The following is a 12,671-nucleotide window of genomic DNA, read 5'->3' as shown; positions in this document are numbered from 1 at the left end:
GCTAAATACCTAGTAGTGGAACTACCGGATTATATAGTATTTCTGTTTTTAATTTTTTGAGGAACCCCCATACTGTCTTCCATCCTGGTTGTACCAATTTACATTCCCACCATCAATGCACAAGTGTTCCCTTTTCTCTACATCCTCGCCAACACTTGTTATCTCTTGTCTCCTTGGTACTAGGCTTTCTGACTGTTATGAGATGATACTTCATTGTGGTTTTGGTTTGCATTTTCCTGATATAGTGATGTTGAGCATCTCTCTTCATGTGTATGTTGGCCATCTGTATGTCTTCTTTGAAAAATGCCTATTTAGATCCTCTGCCCATTTTTAATCTGATTGTTGGTTTTCTTGGCATTTAGTTGTATGAATTCGTTCTTTTTTTGGTGGGGGGGGGAGGAAATTATCCCTTTATTGGATATATCATTTGCAGATACATTGTCCCATTCCATAGGTTGCCTCTTTGTTTTGTTGATGGTCCTGTGCTGTGCAAAAGCCTTTTTATCTTATGTAGTCTCAGTTGTTTAGTTTTGCTTTTGTTTCCCATGCCTGAGGGGACAGATCTAGGAAAATATTTCTGGGGCCAGAAATATATTTCTGATGTCCAGAATTACCTCTATATGTTTTCTTTTAGGAGTTTTATGGTTTTAGGTCTCACATTTAAGTCTTCAATTCATTTTTAGTTTATTTTTGTGTGTGGTATAAAAAAGTGGTCCAATTTCATTCTTTTGCATGTAGTTTTCTAGTTTTCCCGGTACCATTTATTAAAGAGACTGTCTTTTCCTTGTGGTGCATTCTTGCCTTCTTTATCACAGATTAATTCACCATATATATGTGGGTTTATTTCTGGGCTTTCTGTTCTATTTAGTTGATCTATGTGTCTTTTTATGTGCCAGTACCATACTGTTTTGATTACAATAGATTTGTGCTATATTTGTAGTATATTTGTAGCGTGATACCTCCAGTTTTGTTCTTCTTTCTCAAGATTGCTTCGGCTATTTCGTATCCTTTGTGGTTCCATCCAAATTTTAGAATTATTTGTTCTGTGAAAAATACTATTGGCATTTTGATAGGGATTGTACTCAATCTGTAGATTGCTTTGGTTGGTATGGAAATTTAACATTATCCTTCCAGTTCATTAGCACAGAAAATCTTTCCATTTATCTGTGTCATCTTCAGTTTCTTCATGTCATCAATATCTTAATAATTTTCAGAGTGCAGGTCTTTGACCTCCTTGGTTAAATTTATTCCCTAGGTATTTTATTCTTTTTGATGTAATTGTACATGGGATTGTTTTCTTAATTTTTTTCTGATAGTTTGTTATTAGTGTATAGAAACAATAGATTGTGTTTATTAATTGTGTATTCTGAAACTTTACTGAATCATTTATTGGTCCTGGTAGCTTTTTGGTGGAGTATTAAGGTGTTCTTTATATAGTGTCATGCAGGTAGTGACAGTTTCATTTTTCTTTACCAGTTTGGATGCCTTTTATTTCCTTGTCTGATTGCTGCAGCTTGGACTTCAATATTATGTTGAATAAGTGTGGTGAGAGTTTTATTAGTTTATTAGACCACTTAATTAGTTCTCAACTAGTAACTAACCAGTTGATTAGTTGATTAGAACAACAAAATAAGTTGTCTTATTCCTTAGAAGAAAAGCTTTCATCTTTTCACCATTGAGTATGTTCGCTATAGGCTTGTCACATGTGGCCTGTTGAGGTACATTCCCTCTCTACCCGCTCTGTTGAGAATTTGTATCATAAATAGATGTTGAATTCTGTCACATGCTTTTTCTGCATCTATTGAAATGATCATACGATTTTAATCCTTCATTTTCTTAATATGTATCATGTTGATTTATTTGTAGATATTGAACTGTCCTTGCATCCCTGAAATAAATTCAAAATAAATTGATCATGGTGAATGATCCTTTTTTTTTTTTTAACATACTGTTGAATTCAATTTATGAATATTTTGTTGAGGATTTTTGCATCTATGTTATTCTGGAGTGTTTGCAATTTTTAATGTTTTTCATACTATCTGTCTGGGTTTGGTATCAGGGTGATGCTGGTCTCCAAGAATGAATTTGGAATCATCCTCTAATATTTTTTTGGAATAGCTTGAGAAAGATAGGTATTAACTCTTCTTTAAATGTTTTGTACAAGTCACCTATGAAGCTATCTGGTCCTAGACTTTTTATGTTAGAGGTTTTTTTATTACTGATTCAATTTCATTACCTGTAATTGGTCTGTTCACATTTTCTGCTTATTCCTGATTTAATCTTAGAAGATTGTATGTTTCTGGAAATTTAGGTCTTTCTTCTAGGTTGTCAAATTTGTTGACATAACACTTTTTCATAGTAGTCTTGATCCTTTGTATTTTTGTGGGGTCATTTGTAACTTCTCTTTCATTTCTGATTATTTGGTTCCTCTTTTTTTCTTGACTTTGGTTAAAGGTTTATCAGTATTATTTATCTTTTCAAAAAACCATTTCAGGGGCGCCTGGGTGGTTCAGTTGTTTAGCATTCTACTCTCAATTTTGGCTCAAGTCATGATCTCACAGTTCATGGGTTCAAGCCCCACATCAGGCTCTGTGCTGACAGCATGGAGCCTGCTTGAGACTGACACTCTCTCTCTCTCTCTCTCTCTCTCTCTCTCTCTTTCTTTTTCTCTTTCTCCCTCTGCCCTCCCCCCACTTGCTGTCTGTCTCTCTCTCTCAAAATACATAAATTAACTTAAAAAAAAACCTGCTTAGATTAATCATTTGTATTTTGTTGTTTTTTTTTTTTTAATTTTTTTTCAACATTTATTTATTTTTGGGACAGAGAGAGACAGAGCATGAACGGGGGAGGGGCAGAGAGAGAGGGAGACACAGAATCGGAAACAGGCTCCAGGCTCTGAGCCATCAGCCCAGAGCCCGACGCGGGGCTCGAACTCACGGACCGCGAGATGGTGACCTGGCTGAAGTCAGACGCTCAACCGACTGCACCACCCAGGCGCCCCTGTATTTTGTTTTTAGTCTGTATGTCATTTATTTCTACTCCAATCTATTATTTTCTTCCTTCTATTAACTTTGGGCTTTGTTCTTTTCTAGTTCCTTCAGGTGGAAGGTTAGATTGTGTGACATTTTTCTTATTTCTTGATAGGTTTAGTGCTATAGACATCCCTCTTAGAACTGCTTTTGCTGCATCCCAAAGATTTTGAACCATTGTATTGCCATTTTCATTTGTCTCAAAGTAATTTTTCATTTCCTCTTTGATTTCTTTCTTGACCCATTCATTGTTTTTTGAGTAGTATGTTGTTCAGTCTTCATGTGGTTATGTTTGATCAAGTTTTCCTTGTAACAGAGTTCTGGTTTCATGCTGTTATGGTTGGAAAAGACACTTGATATGATTTCAGTCGTCTTAAATTCATCGAGATTTGTTTTGAGGCCTAACATGTGTTCTGGAAAATGTTGCCTGTGCACTTGAAAAAATGTATATTCTATTGTTGGATGGAATGATCTGTATACATCTGTTAAGTCTATCTGGCCTAATATATTGTTCAAAATCACTCTTTCCTTATTGATTTTCTGTCTGGATGATCTGTTGATGTAAGTGTGGTGTTAAAATCTCCTATTATTGGGGCGCCTGGGTGGCTCAGTCGGTTGAGCGGCCGGCTTCGGCTCAGGTCATGATCTCGCGCCCTGTGAGTTCGAGCCCCGCGTCAGGCTCTCTGCTGACAGCTCAGAGCCTGGAGCCTGTTTCCGATTCTGTGTCTCCCTCTCTCTCTGCCCCTCCCCCGTTCATGCTCTGTCTCTCTCTGTCCCAAAAATAAATAAACGTTTAAAAAAATTAAAAAAAAAAATCTCCTATTATTGTATTATTGTATTAGAGATAGTTTCTCCCTTTAAGGTTTATTAATATTTGTTTAGGTGCTCCCACATTGGTTGCACATTTACAATTGTTAAACCCTCTTGTTGGAAAGATCCCCTTTTCATTATTTAATGCCTTTGTTCCTTCTAACAGTCTTCATTTTATTTATTTATTTACCTACTTATTTATTTATTTTTAATTATTTTAATTTTTTTCATTAGGGTAAGTATAGTTTTTCATCCCTACCTACTACTTTCCTCAACTCCTACCCCCCTACCCTCTGGTAACCATCAGTTTGTTCTCTGTAGTTAAGAGTCTGTTCCTTGGGGCACCTGGGTGGCTCAGTTGGTTAAGTGGCGTCCAACTTCAGCTCAGGTCATGATCTCACAGTTCGTGGGTTCGAGCCCTGCATTGGGCTCTGTGCTGACAGCTCAGAGCCTGGAGCCTGCTTCAGATTCTGTGTCTCCCTCCCTCTCTGCCCCTCCCCTGCTTGTGCTCTCACTCTCTCTCGCTCATGCTCTCAAAAATAAACATTAAAAATTTTTTTAAAAAATGGGTCCATTCCTTGGTTTCTCTCTCTCTCTCTTTATTTTCCTTTGCTCATTTGTTTGACTTCTTAAATTCCACATGAGTGAAATCATATGGTATTTGTCTCTCTCTGAATGACTTATTTTGCTTAGCATTACATCTAGCTCCATCCATGTTGTTGCAAATGACAAGATGTCATTCTTGGTTATGGCTGAATAATATTCTTATATATATATATATATATATATATATATATATATGTAGTGTGTGTGTATGTATATACATATATATGTGTGTGTATGTATATACATATATATGTATGTGTGTGTGTATATATATATGTGTGTGTGTGTATATATATATATATATATATATATATATATACACACACATACACACTGCATCATCTTTAGTCATCTGTCAGTGGACAGTCTGCTTCCCTGTTTGGCTATTGTAAATAATGCTGCAATAAACATAGGGGTGCATGTATCCCTTTGAATTAGTGGTTTTGTATTCTTCGGATAAATACCCAGTAGTGCAATTCCTCGATCTTAGGATAGTTCTATTTTTTAATTTTTTGAGGAACATCCATACTGTTTTCAACAACAGTTGCACCAATTTGTGTTCCCACCAACACAAGAGAGTTCCTTTTTCTCCACCTCCTCACTGACACGGTTTCATGTGTTTTTGATTTTAGCCATTCTGAGAGGTGTGAGGTGATATCTCATTGTGGTTTTGATTTGCATTTCCCTGATGATGAGTGATGTTGAGCGCCTTTTCAGGTGTCTGTTGGCCATCTGTATGTCTTCTTTGAAGAAATGTCTGATCATGTCTTCTGCCCATTTTTTTTTTCTTTTTTTTTTTTTTTTTAACATTTATTTACTGTTCAGAGACAGAGACAGAGCATGAGCAGGGGAGGGGCAGAGAGAGAGGGAGACAGAATCTGAAGCAGGCTCCAGGCTCTGAGCTGTCAGCACAGAGTCTGATGCCAGGCTCGAACTCACGAACTGTGAGATCATGACCTGAGCTGAAGTCAGACGCTTAACTGACTGAGACACCCAGGTGCCCCCTTCTGCCCATTTTTTAATTAGATTATTTGTTTTTGGGGTATTGAGTTGGATCCATTGTTTATATATTTTAGACACTGTTTATTGGATATGATATTTTGCAAATATCTTCTCCCATTCAGTAGTTTGCCTTTTAGTTTTATTGTTTCCTTCACTGTTGAAGAAGGTTTTTATTTTGATGAAGTCCCAACAGTTCATGTTTCCTTTTACTTCCCTTGCTTAAGAAGATATATCTAGAAAAATACTGCTACGGCTGATATCAGAAATTACTGCCTATGCTCTCTTCAAGGACTTTTGTTTCAGGTCTCACATTTAGGTCTTTAATCCATTTTGAGTTTATTTTTGTGTCTGGTGAAAGAAAGTGGTTCATTTTCATTCTTTTGCATATTTCCAGTTTTCCCAGCACCATTTGTTGAAAGACTCTTTCCCATATTCATTCCTCCTTTGTTGAAGATAAATTGACCATATACTTGTGGGTTTATTTCTGGATTTTCTGTTCTTTTCCATTCTTATGTATGTCTGTTTTTATGCCATACTCTTTTAATTACTGCCACTTTGTAATAAAACTTGAAATCTGGAAGTGTGATACCTCTGGTTTTGTTTTTCTTTTTCAAGACTGCTTTTGCTATTCAGGGTTTTTTGTGTTCCATACAAATTTTAGGATTGTTTGTTCTAGCTCTGTGAAAAATGCTGGTGGTATTTTGGTAGGGATTGTATTAAATCTGTAGATTGCTTTGGGTAGCATAGACGTTTTAACAGTATTTATTCATCCAATCCAGAGCATGGAATTTCTTTCCATTTCTTTGCATCATCTTTAATTTCTTTCAGCAGTTTTTCATGGTTTTCAGAGCACAGATCTCTCACCTCTTAAGTTTATTCCTAGATATTTTATCATTTTTTGGTGCAGTTGTTAATGGGATTGTTTTCTTAATTTCACTTTCTGATGTCTCATTTTTAGTATATAAGACAGCAACAAATTTCTGTACCTTGATTTTGTATCCTGTGACTACTGAATTAATTTATCAGTTCTAGTAGTTTTCTGATGGAGTCTTTAGGGTTTTCTACATATACTGTCATGTCATCTGCAAATAGTGAAAGCTTTACTTCTTCCTTACCATGGATACCTTTTATTTCTTTTCGTTGTCTGATTGCGGTGGGTAGGACTTCCACTATTGTACTGAATAAGAATGGTGAAAGTGGACATTCTTTTTTTTTTTTTTTTTTAATTTTTTTTTTTAATGTTTACTTATTTTTGAGACAGAGACAGAGCATGAACGGGGGAGGGGCAGAGAGAGAGGGAGACGCAGAATCGGAAGCAAGCTCCAGGCTCTGAGCCATCAGCCCAGAGCCCGATGCGGGGCTCGAACTCACGGACTGTGAGATCGTGACCTGAGCTGAAGTCAGATGCTTAACCGACTGAGCCACGCAGGCGCCCTGAAAGTGGACATTCTTGTCTGTTCCCTGACCTTGGGGGAGAAAAACTCTCCATTTTTCACCATTGAATGTGATGTTGGGTGTGGCTTTTTCATAGAAGGTCTTTATTATGTTGAGGTATGTACCTTTTAGGCCGATTTTGTTGAGGGTTTTTATTATGAATGGATGTTGTACTTTGTCAAATACTTTTTTCTGCATGTGTTGAAATGATCATACAGTTTTCATCCTTTTTCTTCTTGATGTGACATATCATGTTGATTGTCCTGCAAATATTGAACCACCCTTGAATCTCTGGGATAAATCCAGCTTGATCCTGGTATATCTTTTAATGTATTGTTGGATTCAGTTTCCCAGGATTTTGTTGATGATTTTTTGCATCTATATTTATGAGAGTTATTGTCCTCTAGTTTTCTTTTTTGTAGTGTCTTTATCTGGTTTTGGTATCAGGGTGATACTAGCCTCATAGACTGAATATGGAAGTTTTCCTTCCTCTTGTATTTTTTGGAATAGGTCAAGAAAAATGGATATTAACTCTTCTTTAAGTGTTTGGTAGAATTTTCCTGTGAAGCCATCTGGTCCTGGACTTTTATTTTTTGGGAGTTTTTTGATTACTGATTCAATTTCATTGCCAATAATTGGTTGCTCACATTTTCTATTTTTTCTTGATTCAGTTTTGGTAGGTTATATGTTTCTAGGAATTAATTCATTTCTTCTAAGTTGTCTAGTCTGTTGGCATGTAGGTTTTTAAAAAACATTCTGTTACAATTTTTTTATTTCTGCTGTGTTGGTTGTTATTTCTCCTTTTTCATTAGAGGTTTTGTTGATTTGAATCTTTTTTATGAGTCTTGGTAAGAGGTTTATCAATTTTGTTGATCTTTTCGGAGAATGAACTTTCTGTGTTCATTGATCTGTTGTTTTGTTTTTTAGTTTCTATATCATGTATTTCTGCTCTAATGTTTCTTCTTCTTTTTTTTTTTTTTTTAATTTTTAGAAAGAGTAGGGGAAAGAGGCAGAGGGAAAGAGAATCTTAAGCAGGCTCCACCACGACCCTGGCATCATGATGTGGGCCAAATCAAGAGGATGCTCAACCACCTGAGCCACCCAGGTGTTCCTGCTTTAATCTTTATTATTTCCTTTCTTATGCTGGATTTGGGTTTTGTTTGTTCTTTTTCTAACTCCTTTAGGTGTAAGGTTAAGTTGTTTACTTGAGATTTTTCTTCTTAAGTAGGCCTGTATTGCTTTAAACTTCCCTCTTAGAACCAGTTTTGCTGCATCCCAAAGATTTTGGGCTGTTGTATTTTCATATTCATTTGTTTTCATGTAATTTTTAATTTCTTCTTTGAATTCTTAGTTGACCCATTCATTGTTCAATAGCATGTTATTTAACCTCAATGTATTTGTGGTCTTTCCATGTCTTTTCTTGTGATTGATTTCTAGCTTCACGGTGTTGTGGTCAGAAAAGATGCATGGTATGGCTTTGATTCCTTTGAAATTGTTGAAACTTGTTTTGTGTCCTAATACATGATCTTTTCTGGAGAATGTTCTGTGTGCACTTGCAGAGAATGTATTGTGTTCTTTTAGGATGGAAGGTTCTGAATAGGTATGTTAAGTCCATCTGGTCCAGTGTGTCTTTTAAAGCCACTGCTTTCTTGTTGATTTTGTTCAGATGATCTGTCCATTGATGTAAGTGGACATACTGTTATTGTATTGTTATGATTTCTTTTATGATCATTATTATTAACTGTTATTAACATTGTTATTTACTGTTTTATATATTGGGGTGCTCCCAGATTGGGTGCATAAATATTTACAGTTGTTATATCCTCTTATTGGATTGTCCCCTTTATTATTATTACATAGTGTCCTTTGTTTCTTGTTGTAGTCTTTGTTTTAAAGTCTAATTTGTCTGATAAAAGTATTGCTACCCCAGCTTTCTTTTGGCATCCATTTGCATGATAAATATTTCTCTGTCCCCTCACTTTCATTTTTTTTTTTAACATTTATTCATTTTTTGAGAGACAGTGTGTGAGTAGGGGAAGGGCAGAAAGAGAGTGAGACACAGAATTCGAAGCAGGCTCCAGGCTCTGAGCTGCAGCACAGAGTCTGATGCAGGGCCCGAACATAATAGGCTGGGAAATCATGACCTGAGCCAAACTCAGACACCCAAATGACTGAACCACCCAGGCACCCCCTCCATCCCCTCACTTTCAATCTGCAGGAGTCTTTCAGCCTGAAATGAGTCTCTTGTAGGCAGCATAGAGATGTCTTATTTTTTTTTTATCCACTCTGTCACCCAGTGTCTTTTGATTAGTGCATTTACGTTCAAAGTAATTATTGATAGACATGTATTATTGCCATTTTGTTACTTGTGTGATTTTACTGTAGATTTTCTCTAATTCTTGTCTTGCTCTCTTTCACGGTTTTGGCTTTCTTAAGTGATATACTTGGATCCCTTTCTCTTTATTATTTGCATATCTATTATTGGTTTTTGATTTGTGGTTACCAGTAGGCTTGTGTATAACATCTTTTGCATATAGCAGTCTATATTAAGTTGATGGTACTGAAGTTTTAACCTGTTCTTTATTCCTGTCCTCCCCACATTTTAGTTATATGGTGTCATATTTTACTTCCTTTTTTTTTTAATCCCTTGACAGATTTTTACAGAAATATTTATTTTCACTGCTTTTGTGTTTATTTTTCATACTCTCACTTACGGTGAGAGTCTTTACATTCTGAGTCCCCTTTATTTCTTGTAGGACCGGTTTAGTGGGCATGAACTCCTTAGTTTTGTTTGAGAAACTCCCTATCTCTCCTACTCTGAATGATAGCTTTGCTGGATAGAGTATTATTGGCTGCAGATTTTTCTCTCTCAGCACTTTGAATATATCATGCCACTCCTTTCTGGCCTGCAAAGTTTCTGCTGAAAAATCCTCTGATAGCTTTAGGGGGGTTCCCCCTTGTATAGAACTATCTTCTTTCACTGCTTTTAACATTTTTTCTTCATTGCTATTTTTTGCCAGCTTAATTACTGTGTGTCTTGGTGTAGACCTCCTTGGGTTGGAGAGAGTGGGAATCTATGCCTCCTGGATCTGGGTATCTGTTTCCTTCCCCAAATTAGGGAAGTTTTCAGCTGTTATTTCTTCAGATAAATGTTCTGCCCCCTTATCTCTCTTCTTCTCAGATCCCTCTAATGTGGATGTTATTACACTTGATAGAGTCAATGAGTTCCCTAAGACTATTCTCAGCTCACATAATTTTCTTTCTGTCCTTTTCTCAGCTTGGTCACTTTGCATTACTTGTCTTTCAGGTTGTTAATTCGTTCCTTTGCTTCATCTAGCCTGCTATTTACTCCATAAAGTGTATTAAAAAAATTTTTTTTTAACATTTATTTTTTAGAGAGAGAGAACATGTGAGCAGGGAGGAGCAGAGAGAGAGGGAGACAGAATCCGAAGCAGGCTCCAGGCTCTGAGCTGTCAGCACAGAGCCTGATTCCAGGCTCGAACTCCCGAGCTGCAAGATCATGACCTGAGCCGAAGTCGGACGCTTAACTGACTGAGCCACCCAGGTGCCCCTCCATAAAGTGTATTTTTAATTTCATTAATTGTATTTATCTCTGATGGGTTCTTTTTTTTTTTTTATCTGTTTTAAAGGTTTCACTGATGTCTTCTGCTCTTTTCTCCAGTCCAGTGGGTATCGTTATGATAATTACTTTAAATTCTCTATCAGGCATATTACTTACATCCATTTCATTGTGGTCTGTTGTGGTTTGGTCCTCTTCTTTCATTCGGGAGATGTTTCTTGTCTCCTTATTTTGTCTGATTTTCTGTGTATGTGTTAGGAAAGTCAGCTACTTTCTTGTTCTTAACAATAATAGCCTTATGAAGAAGATGTCCTGTGGTGCCCTGAAGTGCAGTGTCTCCTGTTCCCCAATGCCTGGTGCTTTAGGGAGTGTCTCCCATGTGTGTTATGTGTGCTCTGCTGTTGAGTCTTGGCCTCTTTTTCCTTCAGTCCAGACCTTTTCTTCAGAGGTCCTTTGCTTCTTGTGGGTGGCAAGGTGTGCAGTGATCTGCTTGCAAAATGAGACCTACCCCCTTGCATGGGGAACTGAGGTCCTGGAAAACGGGTGGATCAGGACAGGTGGTGTTGGCAGGGTTTGCACAGGTCTTCTCAGGGAGGGGCCCATGGCACCAGGACTCAGGCAGATGTGACTGGGGAGGGCGGATCCACCCAAGCAATGGAGGGTGGGGCTTGGTGCTAGTAAGTTAGGTAAGGAGTGTCAGCACCTTGCTGGTTTTCCCAGGTGGCCATTGTTTGGGGTGGGGGTGGGGGTGGAAGAGGGAAATGGTGCCTGCCAGTTCCTTTGTTCTTGGAGGGCTCTCCCTGTGATCCTTGTCTTTCCTGGCTATGATGAGATGATCAAATCATTCTCCCTCCCATCAGCTCCCCATTGTTTTTCAACTTGATAGTTCTAAGCTGTATCTGTGTAGGTTGTTGTGCTGTTTCTAATGTCCTAATGCCATCCAGGCTTTCTGAGCTGAACCCACTGATTTTTCAAATTTTAGGCTTTAAGTCCTGCTGGTTTTAAGAACTCAAAATATTCAGCACCTTTGACTGTTAGAGGCAAATATTATGGAGATTTGTCCTCCTCATTCATGGGCTCCCTGGTGTGAAATTCTGTTTTCCGGCTTTCTCTGCACCACCAGCTGTGTGGATGGGTATGGTCCGTTTTGCTCCTAGACCACATCTTCACTCTTCTTTGATGTGGCCTGTTCCCTGCCTTAGTTGTGGAGTTTGTCCTGCCAAGTCTTCAGGTCATTTTCTGGGTTATTTATTCTGATATGGGTGTTATCTAATTGTATCTGGGGGACTAAGGAAGCTCAAGGTCCTCTTACTCCCCCATCTTCCCAGCCTATAGTCCTTATTTTAAAGTCTACTTCATCTGACATATGTATTGGTACCCTGGTGTGTTTTTTGGGTGAGGAGGGCTCCTTTTGCATGGAATATCCTTTTCTTGCCCTTCAGTTTCAGTCTGTATGTCTTTAGGTCTGAAGTGAATATCTTGTAGGCAACATGTAGGTGGGTCTTGTCTTTTTATCCATTCTATCACCTTTTGTCTTTTGATTAGAACATTTAATCTCTTTACATCTAATTATTGGTAGGCATGAACTTAATTGCCATTTTATTGTTTTCTGGTTGTTTCATGTAGTTTTGTTCCTTTTTTCTTATCTTGCTTTCTTTTATGATTTGATGACATTCTTTAGTGTTGTGCTTGAATTCCTCTTTTTTTTTTGTATATGTATTACAGGTTTTTGGTTTGTGGCTACCTTGATGTTCATGTATAACATTCTGTGTATATATACAATATCTAGATTCTATGTAATCTAGATCTATAAGTTAATGGTCACCTAACTCCAAACATACTGTAAAAGCACTACATTTTTACTTGCCTCCTTCATGTTTTAGGATGGCCTGTTTTACATCTTTTTGTGTATCCTTTAATTATTGTAGATATAACTGATGTTACTACTTTTGTCTTTTAACCTACAATACTAGCTTTATAAGTGATCTAGTACCTTTGCTATATGTTTGCTTTCATCAGTGAAATATTTTTCATTCAGAATTTTCTATTTATGGCCTTAAAGAAGTCCCTTTAACATTTCTTGTAAGGTTGGTTTAGCTTCAAATCTAAATGATAACTTTGCTGGGTAGAATATTCTTGATTGTACCTTTTTTTCCCCCTTGTAGCACTTTTAACATATTCTGCCACTCCCTTCTAGCCTGCAACGTTTC

The sequence above is a fragment of the Prionailurus viverrinus genome, chromosome B1, assembly GCF_022837055.1.
Source record: "Prionailurus viverrinus isolate Anna chromosome B1, UM_Priviv_1.0, whole genome shotgun sequence".
Classification (NCBI taxonomy): Eukaryota; Metazoa; Chordata; class Mammalia; order Carnivora; family Felidae; genus Prionailurus; species Prionailurus viverrinus.
The sequence above is the reverse complement of the archived record's forward strand: the minus strand, read 5'-3'. Positions refer to the sequence as shown.